This window comes from Corvus moneduloides, chromosome 12, assembly GCF_009650955.1.
Source record: "Corvus moneduloides isolate bCorMon1 chromosome 12, bCorMon1.pri, whole genome shotgun sequence".
Taxonomy (NCBI): Eukaryota; Metazoa; Chordata; class Aves; order Passeriformes; family Corvidae; genus Corvus; species Corvus moneduloides.
In genome coordinates, this window is record NC_045487.1 from 5,482,324 (window position 1) to 5,495,079 (window position 12,756).

Genomic DNA, 12,756 nt, shown 5'->3' on the forward strand with positions numbered 1-12,756 from the left:
TAATGTGTTTTTAAGTTACTTAGAGGAAGGCCTGTACAAGAGGCTGACTATTTCTTAGCAACAAAAATGCCTTTGAAAATCTTCTCATAGTTCAGGTGTCTTCAAAACCACATCGGATAGGGGTCTAGTCTTTGCGTTCAATAACATCATCATTAAACATTAACACATCACAAACAACAACGTGTTTATCATGTTAACATTATTTTCCAGGATCAGGTTTAAATAATGGTCTCTAAAAACAGTGTAAGTCCTGTTCTTTCTGTCTTTATTTATTTTTTTTTTAAGAAAGATGTATTTGCTTGATGTATTTGCTTTCTATAAAATGAGTATTAATACCAGGGTGAAAATATGAACTTCAAATGATCTTTGTTGATTTTAACACTTGGAGACACTTGATAGGAGAAGAAAAGCTGCATGATGAAGGTACAAGCAAAAAAAGGTGCAGAGACTTGACAACAATCTAAAATAAAGAAGACTCTACATTTCAGATAAACTTTTACTTATTGAGGGAGGAGAAAGGGCTTTGGTTCCCAAATGCTCTGCACAGTGAAAAGCTGTGCATGCTGTTGTGCACTTCTGGCTGCCCATTCCCTGTGTCAGGGCACTTTCTCTGTGTGAGGTGATGCTCAGCTCCGTGGTGGCTCTCCTGGGGCAGCTGAAGGGCATTTCCAAGGCCAGGGCTGTGTTCCATGAGCAATGGCAGAGCTCTGCTGCTGCTGTTGGGGTGTTGAACAGGGAGATTCAGTGATGGTGGGGGGAGCCCTGGGGCTCAGCATCACTGCCCTTTACTGCCTGACAGCCCTGCCTTGGTCCTCAGGTGTGGAGCACTTGTGTTCTGGGCCACAAGGATATCTTGGAACATGACTTCTAGGCTCTTCCCTGACATACAGAATGGTAACTGTCTCCCACACCATTAAATTATGCCCTTTAGAGAGCTGGCAGAAGGCAGACCAATGCTGTACATCTCTGGGAAGGGTTGGGGTGGTGCCTCCTCTATAGCCAGGAAGACAAGACCATTGCACAACAACAGCTTGTTCCTTAGAAGGAGCAGGCAAACGTTCATGTTGCCTCAATTTTAGGGCCATGCAACAAGCTGAACTTGAACTTTTGATATCTGCAGCCTGCCCTCCTCTGTAGTAATTTCCTCCCTCTCAGTACCATAGTTCAGTGTGAGAAGAAGCTCGAGTACATATCTTCCTCCTTTTCCAATCACAATAGGCCATATTAAACCTTGTGTCCAAGTGGGATGGAATGTGTGCAAGTTCTGGGACTTTCTCAACTCTTGAACTTAGCAGTGAGAGCTGTGGATTGCCAGAAAATAATAAAAAAAAACCTCTCCTAGTTCAGCAAAAGGGTTTTAAAGCTCTTTTGACAAAGTCCTGAAATGTAATTCTTTGTCTTGTTGATTTTTATTTTTTTTTTAATTTAGAAGCTTTCAGGTGATTCTTGAGTCTTTCAGTTCAGCTGCTCCCTGTAACACAACTGTCTTCTCTGATCCCCCAAAGGCAGGGCTACAGAGCCTTGAGTGTTTTCATCTTCTCCTTCTGGGGCTGTGTGTTGGTTGTATAATGAATTGCAAAGGCCAACACAAAACTTTGCAGTTTTTATAGGTGTGAAACACTCTGAACTCATCTGTAGAAGGTGACATGAATATGGAGCTGTACAGGGTGCTACACAGGGAGGCGAGTTTGGATCCATTTCACACACGTTCTCAGGCAGATTTGAGATGGTTTTAAGGCTCTTGTTTTGTCTGAAAGACCTAAACATCCTTCTCTAAGTACCAGGCCTTAAAACATATTGCAAATTGATGCTTCAAAAGCAATGATATAACTCAGGCTATTCTGCTCACATATTTCTTCATTTAGAGAAAGGAGGCCTTTCTGAAGAAGGTCTGAGGATCATCAAGGTCTGGGCAAGTGAGGTCTTGTCAAATTTTACAGATAAATGTTCTTAAAATTGAATAGCTTGTTTAGTGGCATGAACCATTATTTCCTTATCTCTGGTTTTTCCTTTCTTTCTTTACTAAGATATTGGTTTCCTGTGTCCTGTTGAATTCCTCATCCTGTTAGAATAAGGGTGGGAAAAGGGAGAGAAATATTGTCCTGAGCTGCACAGACACATTGTCATTGTGGTTGCCTATTAACTTTCTTCTGATTTCTGCTTACTTATCATGTGCTTTAATGTTGTATTACACTTTCCAGCAGCAGTGTGTCTCTAGTGCTTTGTCTCTGAAGCACTAAAACTTACTGTTCCCTACTTTGCTGTTGTTGTCTTCCTCATGGAAAATAGCCTCCTTAGGATCACAAGAACAACAGGGCCAGTTATTTTAATCAAATGATGTTTTTCAGGAACTTGAAAGGTTGCTATATCAGCCTCTGCTCTGACCTCTAAAACAAAATCACTTCCATTCACGTTATTATCTTCAGCGTGTGGGAAACAGATGGAATATGAATATTCTATTTTTCCTCCCTCCTTTTTTTTTTTTTTGGGTGTTTGCTTGATTCCTTTTGAAACTGCACCCAACCTATAAGCAAACAGCCTCCTCTGTGTTCATTCCCCGGCATTCTCCAAATATTCACATTCTTAAAATACCATCATCTTCCTTATTTTCTCAATTCTGTATTTGTTTACACTCAAAAGCTTCTTTGTAGCTGCCTACACTGAGCTGGGGAAACATATAGTCTAGTCCTCCTTTATGTAAATGTACAATAGATTGTTAATATCTTTGTTACCAGATACTAGCAAGCTTTATTGAGGACAAATCCATATGCCAGTGAAATTGTACAACATGAATGTTCCCAAATGCATGCAATGTTCTTCAGATTAATTGGATTCTATGGAACATATTCCCATCACAATGTGCAGAGGCTTTAAACATATAACTCTCATTAATGTTAATGGGAGTCACATGCTTAAATCGCAGCACTTCTAGATAGGAATAGCATTGCTTTAAATGAAGTCAGAGTCCACCTTACTGTGAACTATTACAAGAAATGATTGCAGTTTTCTCCTATGGAAGAGAAGGGAACAAATGCTACCAAATCATCTCTCTAAAGCATCTCATATTTCTAACACTGCTCCACAAAAAAAAAACCTATGCTGAACTGAAGAAACAGCTCAGTACTGGAAGTTCTGCTGTTATGTTAAAAAGTGAAGTATACCTGTTCAACACTCAGCCTTAAAATAACAGAAATGAGCAGGAAACAGCTCTTTTTTTGTAGCAGAAGGAAAGGATAATCGTCCTTCTTGGTAGCACACATATTTTCATGGATTTGAAATGGTACATATACATAACCAGAATGTATATTCATTAGTAAGAATTCTACTAATATCTCAGTGTGGGCTGTTTAATTATGTTTTTCCTAAATCGAGCCAATAGGTTTGGCAATTTTGTTTCCAGGTATTATTTCATGATAGTTCATAATACAGTACTTTCACAGTGCTGGAAATGCAGCAGAAATGGGAATACTGGAACCGAAGAGAGTTCTTGAACAAAGTCACTGGCAATGGACCTTAAATAGAGAAGTAGAGAAAATGGACTCTGAGGTGGTTAAGGAAGTTTTGGATTACTTTACATCAGTCTTTATAAAACTCATTAGTCAACATCTTTATCAGTTAACTAGCTGTGATGAGCCACGGACATCATACTAGTCATTTGTAAAGGGACAGGTGACAATCTCTTCAGAGATACAAGTAGGTGGAAATAGGTGGACTTGCATTTTAGATGAACGTTTTGTGTCATCTGAAGTGTGAGATTTGTTCTCATGTGTCTTGTGCCCAAGGAGGAGCTGTGCCTTGGAAATCCTGCCCTGGAGCAAGGAGAGCAGATTTCTGACATCCTGTAGCTTCCCATGGAAGCTCATTTTGCAGTCTCCCGAGGGTGGGACTATGTTCTGCTTGTGACAGGATGCAATGGCCTGGGAAGGGGATGCCATTTCCATGGCAGGAGCAGATGTAACTGTTAATGCAATTGACAGCCTGGTTCTCTACTCCTCACTTGCTCCTGTAGGGAAATACTACAGTAACAAGCATAGATAGGTTTTATATTCCTAAAACAACCAGGCCACAAGCAGAAGGAACAGAAAAGGACTAATTTTCTGTGACATAATTGGATATGGCAATAGGCCAGATTGTTTGATTTTACTGGAAAAATCCCAAATACTGTGTATGGAAGCTGACTGTGGGAGGGAGAAGCTATATCATTGCTTGGTTTATGTGGCATATGTGTTGGGTAGGCTGAGGAGAAGGGCACAAAATGCATCTGGTCATCTTGAAGAGGTCCTTGATATTGGTCTTGAAAGAAATGCTCTGCATCCAAACTTTTTTAGTCAAATGTGTAGGGAGAAAAGTTCTGTATTATATAGCTATGAGCTGGGGTGGTTTTGTGGGCAGTATAAGGGAGGAAACCTTCAATCCCTAAAAATATTGTGGTTGATTGTCCAAATTTGAGTCTCTTCTGGTCAGCAGTAGATTTGTTCCAGCTACTCCATTTCATCCTCCACCACTGTGTTGTTTGGTCCATTCCTCTGTTCCTCAGACTAAAGCCACGCAGATGAGCAGGAGATATTCTGGTTCGCACAATCATACCTATGGAGAAGCACCCAGAGGTTGGGAGATGGTTATCACTGATCACGTGTCAGCATCTTCAAAACTCATCTCTATATGAGTAAGCTGTTGCTCAAATAAAGCTCAATTCCTTCCTGCTTAATCAGTGCTTTGCTTATTACACTAAATTGCGAGTCTTCTGTCTGAGACTTCATCTTCCTTTTGCTGGCTTCCCTACAATCTTCTGATTCATTTGCGACTCAAATCAACCATCTCTGTTCCTGAGTATCTGAGAAACTAACTGAACATCAAGATTCAACACTTGTGGAAACTGGAGGCATTACGTAGTCTTTGCTTTTCCCCTTCACTTCCTTTTCTACTGTCATGTATTTTTCTCGTTTCTGCTTCTACCACTTCCATGCTTGGAAAGGGTGGAAACTTCTTTTCCTGCCACATCTTTCCTCGTGACGTCTCTGCATCTTCTCGTTGATTGATTTGACTGTGTGAGTCATGGCAAAATTGGAATGCCTCATCTCCCTAACCAACCACCTCCACCCCCATTTTTGTTCCCTCTCTCAGTCCTGCCACGTGAGTGCCCCTGGTGACTCACCTCTCTTTGTGTTGCTTCATCACACAAGTGACCAGTTCTGTTGAAACACTTATGCTGACTCAGGTTAAAGGCCATAGATGGAGGGTTCACTGGTACTTTCCATCAGATTGGACTGTTCCAAGAGCTAAAACAATCCTTCTTCAGCATCTTTTTCCATCAGATAGTCCATCTAGCTAGTGTTAAACTGGGAAGAGATTTATTGAGATGGTTTGAATGATTTGCCTAGTGGCCAGAAAGGACACTGCACAGGGCCAGAACGTGCCAGAATATTGTTCAAGTGGAAGGAAAGGCACCAAATTGTTTTTCTTCCCTTCACTGGTCTGGCACACAGTGACCCAGAATGAGCGTGTCCTTGTAGCCCAGCCAGATACAGAAATCATTCCCTCTGATCGTCCTTGCACAGACTGTAAGCAAAGACATCAGGAAGAGCAGAGGTGGACTTGTAGCTGCCCAATGCCAGTGGTGATTCCATAGTTGCCATTCTCAGCAGTGGATTTAATGTTTCTGGGTATTTTAGGAAACGTAGTAACCTAATTTATCACCGGCATATGTAGCTGGAATCTGAAATGAGAGATGTGAACATTGATTCACCTTCAGTGAGAAAAACCTGGGAAAAAGGATTGTTTCTTGGCCAAAGCTGGCTAAAGAATTTTATTCCTATTCTGATTGGCACTGACCAAGACTCCTACTCTTCTAGTTAAAGTAGCATAGAAAATGCATGTCCAACTTAGTAGACATCAGTACAGTGAGAGCAAAGAATCCTCTCAGTCAAAAGCAGAGAATTGGTTGTATTGCAAAAGCTTTGTAAGACATTAAGTTTGCTTGACTAAAGCGGGCTGGACAACACATCCTGGGGGATGCAAAGTAGCATTTTCTTTTCTGATTTAGTCAAGATAGACAGCTCAGTGAGAGACACATGAGAGGAGAGAGCAGGTGTATTTCCTTCCCCTGGCCTATTGTCCTCATTTGATTCCCCTGTTGACAAAAAGATTTTAAATGTAACACAAATACAAAATTACCTGGGAAAGAAGTGAAACACCCACCTAAAATGTTCGGCTTGGAACATCCCTTTGCATCTGGGTAAGACAAATTCTAACATGATGGTGGTCCAAGGCTGAGGGTTGATGTTACTTATTTGCCTATTTGGCATGGATCTTTAACACTTTCTTTAGACTTTCACAACCCCTTGGCTAATATTGCTGGCAGATCTCTTTGTGGAGAAACATTGACCACCACAGTGAAGGATGCCTTGTCCTTCTTCTTTCTGTTTCCTGGGTGCCTTCCACTGTACCACAGCTCCCATTGCTAGGCATTATACTTGGGAAAACTGCTTGCTTGATTTAAAAAATAAAAAAAAAAAAAAGCAGGGAAGAAGGAGAGAGGGGAGAAAAAGGGCTTGTGAGCCTATGGTGAACTTAATTAACATCACTGGAGGGACAGCAATAAAGTACTTAACAGGGCTATAGTGAAACCTTGCAAGACATGAACGAGTCAAAATATTATTGACGTATCCAATTATTTGCAGTTGTGGGGGTTTTGTTTTCTCTGACGACTCCTGAAAATAATAAAGCACTTAAAAGTTCCGCTTTCACTTGGCTGACCCAGCGCTCTTGCAGCAGCACAGTGTGTTACCCCGGGAGGGAGCTGAGCCGGAGCCAGCGCAGGGCGAGGAGCGCTGAGAAAGCAGTACACACAGTCCCCCTGGAGGGGAGCAGCTCACATTCATCTCTAGGGGCTCTTCCTGCCTGGCCTGTATTATTTATTTTACTATTATTAGCATTTCTGAGACACCAATCACTATGGTAACTGTGTGCCCATAATAACTTTGCATCTCTGAGATTCTCTCCACCAGCGGTTTCTCTGTACTTCTCAGTTGCTAATTGTTTTCACCCCGCATGCATGGCCTGTTGCACTCTCTAGGTTATTAAACCTGAGGACCTGCTACAGATGGGAAGGCTGAGGTGCAGAGGGTTTAAGGGATGAGTCTTTATGGGTCTTCTCACTCCTGGACCTGCCTCTCCAGAATAAATCTGCATTTCAGCTTCTTTCCCTGGCTTCCTAGAGGTGCATTGCAATAGGGACTTAAACCATCAACCCCTTCTAGGCTTCATCTTTCTCTTTAAATTGTTCCTATCACTTTTCTTCTGCTTGCTGAGCCCTTGAGACACAGTGCTGGGAGCCAGGGAAGGCTCTGGCTGAATGATCTTGATGAAAATATTTCTCACAGCTCTTCAGGAGTGCATTTTGCCCCAGCCTTGCGCAGACAGACATAGTGGGCATGGTGACCCCACGGCAAGCATGAAGGACTACGGGAGGACCTCAATGGCCATGCCTCAGCTGTGCCCCCTGCCAGCTTCAGAGTTGCAGCCCCATGGTATTCAGCATTGGAGATGTTCACTGAGAGACCCCTGTGGTGATCCCCACAAACCTGCTGGTTAGGAACATGTCGGAGGAGAAACCCCCCAAACATCCAGATCACAGGGCAGTGAACTCATCCCTGCACTTCACTTCAGTTTTCAGCAGCAGCCAGGACTCTGTGGTTGCAGTCACCCACTGGCACAATAGTGTCATTTTAATCCTTTAATATTTCTCTTTTTAAGAACATCTTAGCTTGGGGGCCACATGGAGGCTGAATGGCAGGAAGCCTGTGTAAGCTCTGGGGTTGTGGAGGGGAAAGACACAGTCTGCAGCAGTGCCAGTATGCACATCACAGAAAGAATTCTGGTTGATTTTCACATATATCTATAACATCTGTGTGGCTAATAAAATTGATGGAGTTTGTCATAATCAGCCTGTACTCTCCAGTGAGAGAATTATGTCTGAGCATTTGGAAATCTCATGCACAGGCAGTTACTGAGGGAATGCTGTGAAGATTAAGTTGTTTCTGCGTGGCAATGAATGCCCACGCTGAAATGCTCTGCCTGCGCCTGTGCTGCAGTGGGGTCCTCAGGAAGAGTATGTTGTTAAGTGGGACACTTGTATTAACTAGAAAAACATGCTTTTATGTGCTACCTGCTGTCACAAGTGTGCATTTATATTCATGCTGTTGCACTAAAATAGTGGATTTCCAATGCAACCAAAACTAATCGCAGAAATATTGCATGGAACAGCCCTGGTCCTCATTCCGTGTGGAAAAGGGGAATTCCCCCCAGAACAACATAAAGGCACCACTCTGATCTCCTACAAAACCCTCACCCACTGGTGTTCCTGGCATTGCCTGTGCCTCGGGGTTGGCTTTTTGAAAGGCTTGAGCTCCTGGGCTTACTCTGCTACAGGGCATCGTGTCCTGCCCATCACTGCCACCTGCTGCCTTTGAGCTTTTGGAAGCCCAACACCCAAAATCCATGGGGGTGGAATGAACCAGACCTCAGACATGCTTGTCCTCCAAGGGCTGAAATGTGAGGAATGGGTGTTTTGTAAAGTTGTGGTTTTTTAGAGAATCATACAGTAACCTTTTGTAATGATGTCACTTAGCGTGCTACTTGCTGTGGGTTTTTTTTCTGTTGTGCTGAAGAGGTGGTAAAATCCATGTTCTTTTGCTGGATCAAAAGTAATCAGCTGATAGCTGTCAGGTTCCCCAAGAAAAAAATGGACAAATAATGCTGTGATGACAAATTCTGATCACATTCATTTTATAAGCAGAGATAGTTGCAATTTCATATGTGATGGATTGAAAAACAGTACTCAAGAGGGATTCATACATTCTCTATTTAGTTACTGCATTTTGTTGGCTATGGGCTTAAGCAAAATTGGTTTTGCATCCAAAATGTAATCTGAATGCCAGTGAACACAAGAAGGCAGATGAACACAAGTCATTTGGGCATCCAATTCCTTTGCATGTGCGTGTAAACACTTCTTTTCGAAGTACCAGAGTGGGCAACATTTAGCAATTTGTTAAAAATATGGACTCAGATTTTTCAAGGTGGTGTCTTGATTTGCTATAAATCTGGAATATATGTAATTCTGGCTGTGGCAGTTCTGTACCTTCTGCCTCTTCACTGCGCTGTCAGCTCTGTGGTTTAGGAAAACTCCTGGAGCGGTGTGTGATATTGCTGTTTTGAGTTCAGAAGAAATCCAAACCAAATGAGCCTCTTTGGTAACTCCCCTGTCTTTCTGGGATGGATATAGTCATTCCTGCTCCACCTTTTGAAAGAGTTTTGGGGCCTGACCCAAAACACATACATGTCTGAGGATTTCAGCTCAAGCCCATGTTCCTATAAGAAGTCAGTACTGTACTGCCATTTAAAAGTGAGTTCAAGTCTTTTATTGTTTTAGATCCAATGATAATAAAGACAAATGCATTGGATTAATAACTCTCCTACCTTGAAATTTAATTTAAAATCTCTTGTAATGTAATCACATTTGGGTGTGCCATTACCCAGATGGAGAGAAATTTGTTTTGTTGAGAAATTGCTTTAGCATAAGAATGACTTGAGTTTATTAACAGGGAAAAAACATGACTCCCCTCCCTAGCCACTCCCCATGCATTCCAAAAATAAGAAACTCATTTCAACATGGACGTTACTGGTTAAAAAATAATTACACATAACGAAATGTCATATTTCACACATACTCCCTGCAAACCATGCTTCTTAGTCTTCCCCAAAACACTGCAGGGTGTAACCGGCTCTTTCTTCCTCCTTCATGAAAAGAGTATTTCACAATGGAATTGTGTGATGACAAAAAATGGTGCTGGAAAAGCATCACTACCCAGAGAGACATAAGGAATTGCCACAGGCCACTGCTTATAATCCCACACAGAATTAAATAGTCATTGTATCTCTTTCCAGGGCTTCATTCTTCTTTTGTGACCTACAGCCTCAACGAGAGATTTTACAGAAACGGAACACCACAGAACAGCAAATTTGGGAACCCTGTCACTTGACAAAAAATGTTTGGCTTAGAATGTTATTTTTTTAAAATGTATCTTTCAGCCGCTGTCATTAAAATTGTTAAACAGCTTTAGGAACCTGTTTTGTCAACTACCCTTGGGGACAAGTATGAAATACTGGGCTGTTAAACGTGTGCCACAAAAAATAAACTGCGTCGTGTGAGAGCTGCAGGAGGAGCATTCGCAGGGCTGGACACGCGCCGGCACACCTCGGCTCCTCGTGGATCCTCCCCACTGCTGCAGCAGCTCTAATTAGTTGGGATTAGATATTCCCAACTCAGGGAGATGCTCTCCATAAATATTTGTTTGCATTTAAAAGCAGATTTCTGCAAAGGTTCTGGTGCCGACAGTTTCCCTCCAGGAGCACTGGCAAAGTGTGGGTGCAATGCCCAGATGTGCACAATGCGTGCGACCCATGTTGTGCACTGGGGCCCCTTAACTGCTAAGTTTTGGGTTATTTCTTCAAGTAGGGCTTTGGCGGGGCTGATTCTTACATTTTTGAATATATTTAGTATGTAAAAGAACATGTACACCATTTTGCATTAAGCTGAATTGCACAAATGAATTTTGTGCCTGAGAGCAAGAATATTCATTGTATACATTAATGCTACTTCATTTCTAATTATTTATTTCTAAATACGGGTGACGCTGCATGTCTCTGGAGGGGGGTATTGCAGTTCTGTGAGCTTATGTTTGGATGGATACAAGTGTTTTATTCCTACAATATTCCTTTTTAAACAAATATGTAGTGATAAGCCAGAGACGTTGCTAAGAAAAGACACTGCTAGAGATTATGATTGTCATAACTTCAGTAGACTGGGGTAATGGTGCTGAGTTAAAGTTCCTGTGGCAAGATTTTTGCAAATTCCAGGGATTTTTCAGGAGAGCGAGAGGGAAATCACAGATGTTTGTGGGTTTTTTACTCCTTAAAACTCTATCCTGAAATAAAATGGGTAGAAATGAAAGGAACAAACTAGGCAGGAAAGGAACAAAATATGAAGGTGAAGAACTGATTGGAAACCCCAGGGACAGAATAGAGAGGGAAGGAAGTTTGAAAAACTATTTTAATTCTTCTCCTTGAATGAAGGAGTTACATGGGGGAAAAGAATGCTCATTTTAATTTTATGAAATGAAATTTTATAAATTCTCTCATTTTAATGCCCTTATCTACTCCTGTCTGTAATTAACAGTACTCAACAGTACCACTTATTAACCTCAGTAACACTTCGTTTAAAACAATATTTTGCAGGATTGCAGTCTGTTTTTCACTGCTGTGCATTGCTGGATGTCTGGGAGAGGTTCTACAGCCACCCATAACCCACTTCATCCTCAAATCCAGGCATACTTTACATTCAGAGCTTTGAAAACCAGCTAAATTTACACCCAGCTTGCTCTGGAAATAAATCTGCTCATTTAGATGAGGTCTCATTTAAAATGGCTTAGCCCAATAATTAATCATTTCATTTTCTTTATATATTTGTGGGTGTTTGAAAGAAGTTTGATTAGTTACCAGTGATTACACTTCCCAACACCCTACAAAGGAAATAATAAAATAAAACCTGTCAGGCTTTTGTAAGGATTGCTGGGGCTGAATTTGGGCTGAATTTAATAGCGACTTACTAACTGGCAATTATTTGTCTCCCTTTAACAGGAACTCCATAATGAAGGAGGTTATCATCCATGAGTTTATGCCCAGCTTGTTTTTAACCTGCAAAGGGCAGATACTGTCAACAAAGCAGTGATGGCTCTCAGGTTCCTCCCCAGGCACCAGGAGAGCAGTGGGGCTGTTTTGGATCACCTGAGCACAGGTACCACCGACCCATCCTCTGCCACCCCCTGGGACACTCCTGCTCCTCCTGCCCATCATTTGGGCTCCTTCACTAAACACAAACGAACAGAAAGCTTCCAGTCACTGAATTGTTGTTCCTAAAATGCACTAAATTATTTTAAGGAGCCCTGAGATTCAAGATATTTTTCTAAGCCAAGGTTTTTGGCTTGTAGGAGATGGAGAGGGTAAAAGATCGTATTGGTCTGAGCAGATATTACACCTCTAAAGCTGCCCGTGGTTTCTTATCTGTATTGTGGCCAAAGTGGATGGATGTCAGAGTTCAACACACCCATGCTGTTTAACCTGGTGCTATTATCACAATGACCTTAACCAGCTAGGCAGTTCACAGAGCAGGCACTAAACAGAGCATGAGATGAATTTAATGATTACTAGGAGTATGTTATTGCAAGGAGAAGCACCTGTGGAGCAACATATTTACCTCAGTTCCACTGAATGAGCATGTTGAAAGTGAATTGGCACAGCCTTCTGCTTTATGAAAGGAAGTATTTTGTCATTCTTCATGCTTTCATTAAGAGGATTTAAGGCAGAGGATGCTGAAATGGTTCTGTGTTGGCACCAAAAAAAATCACAGATTAATAGTGGAGCTTGAAAATAGTAAAGCATCTGATTTTTGCTTTTTCATCAACAAGCCTAATAAACCAGGATGAAACTATTAACATACAAATAGACAACCTTCTGATTAAAACAGCAGCATCCAGCCCAGCCTGAAAAAGACCTCTTCACACAGAAAGCAATTATGATGGCGAGTGTTGTCCGATTCATTTCCATTTGCAGCAAACTTAGAAAATCAAAATGTAACCAATCATAATTTTGCAGAAAACCTGGTGTTATTTAAAAATGAAGATGCTCTTGATTTTTCTT

The 12,756-nt window shown here is 41.6% G+C and overlaps 1 long non-coding RNA gene across 1 annotated transcript; it reads right to left on the reverse strand.

Annotated features, from left to right (window-relative positions):
• Nucleotides 1-379: 379 nt before the first annotated feature.
• On the reverse strand, nucleotides 380-12,400 carry LOC116449979. The gene is made up of 3 exons (XR_004242620.1): nucleotides 12,314-12,400; nucleotides 5,156-5,339; nucleotides 380-4,587 (listed from the first exon to the last, which is right to left on the reverse strand). It is a non-coding gene; the product is annotated as an uncharacterized LOC116449979 (long non-coding RNA).
• Between the last annotated feature and the right edge of the window lie 356 nt (nucleotides 12,401-12,756).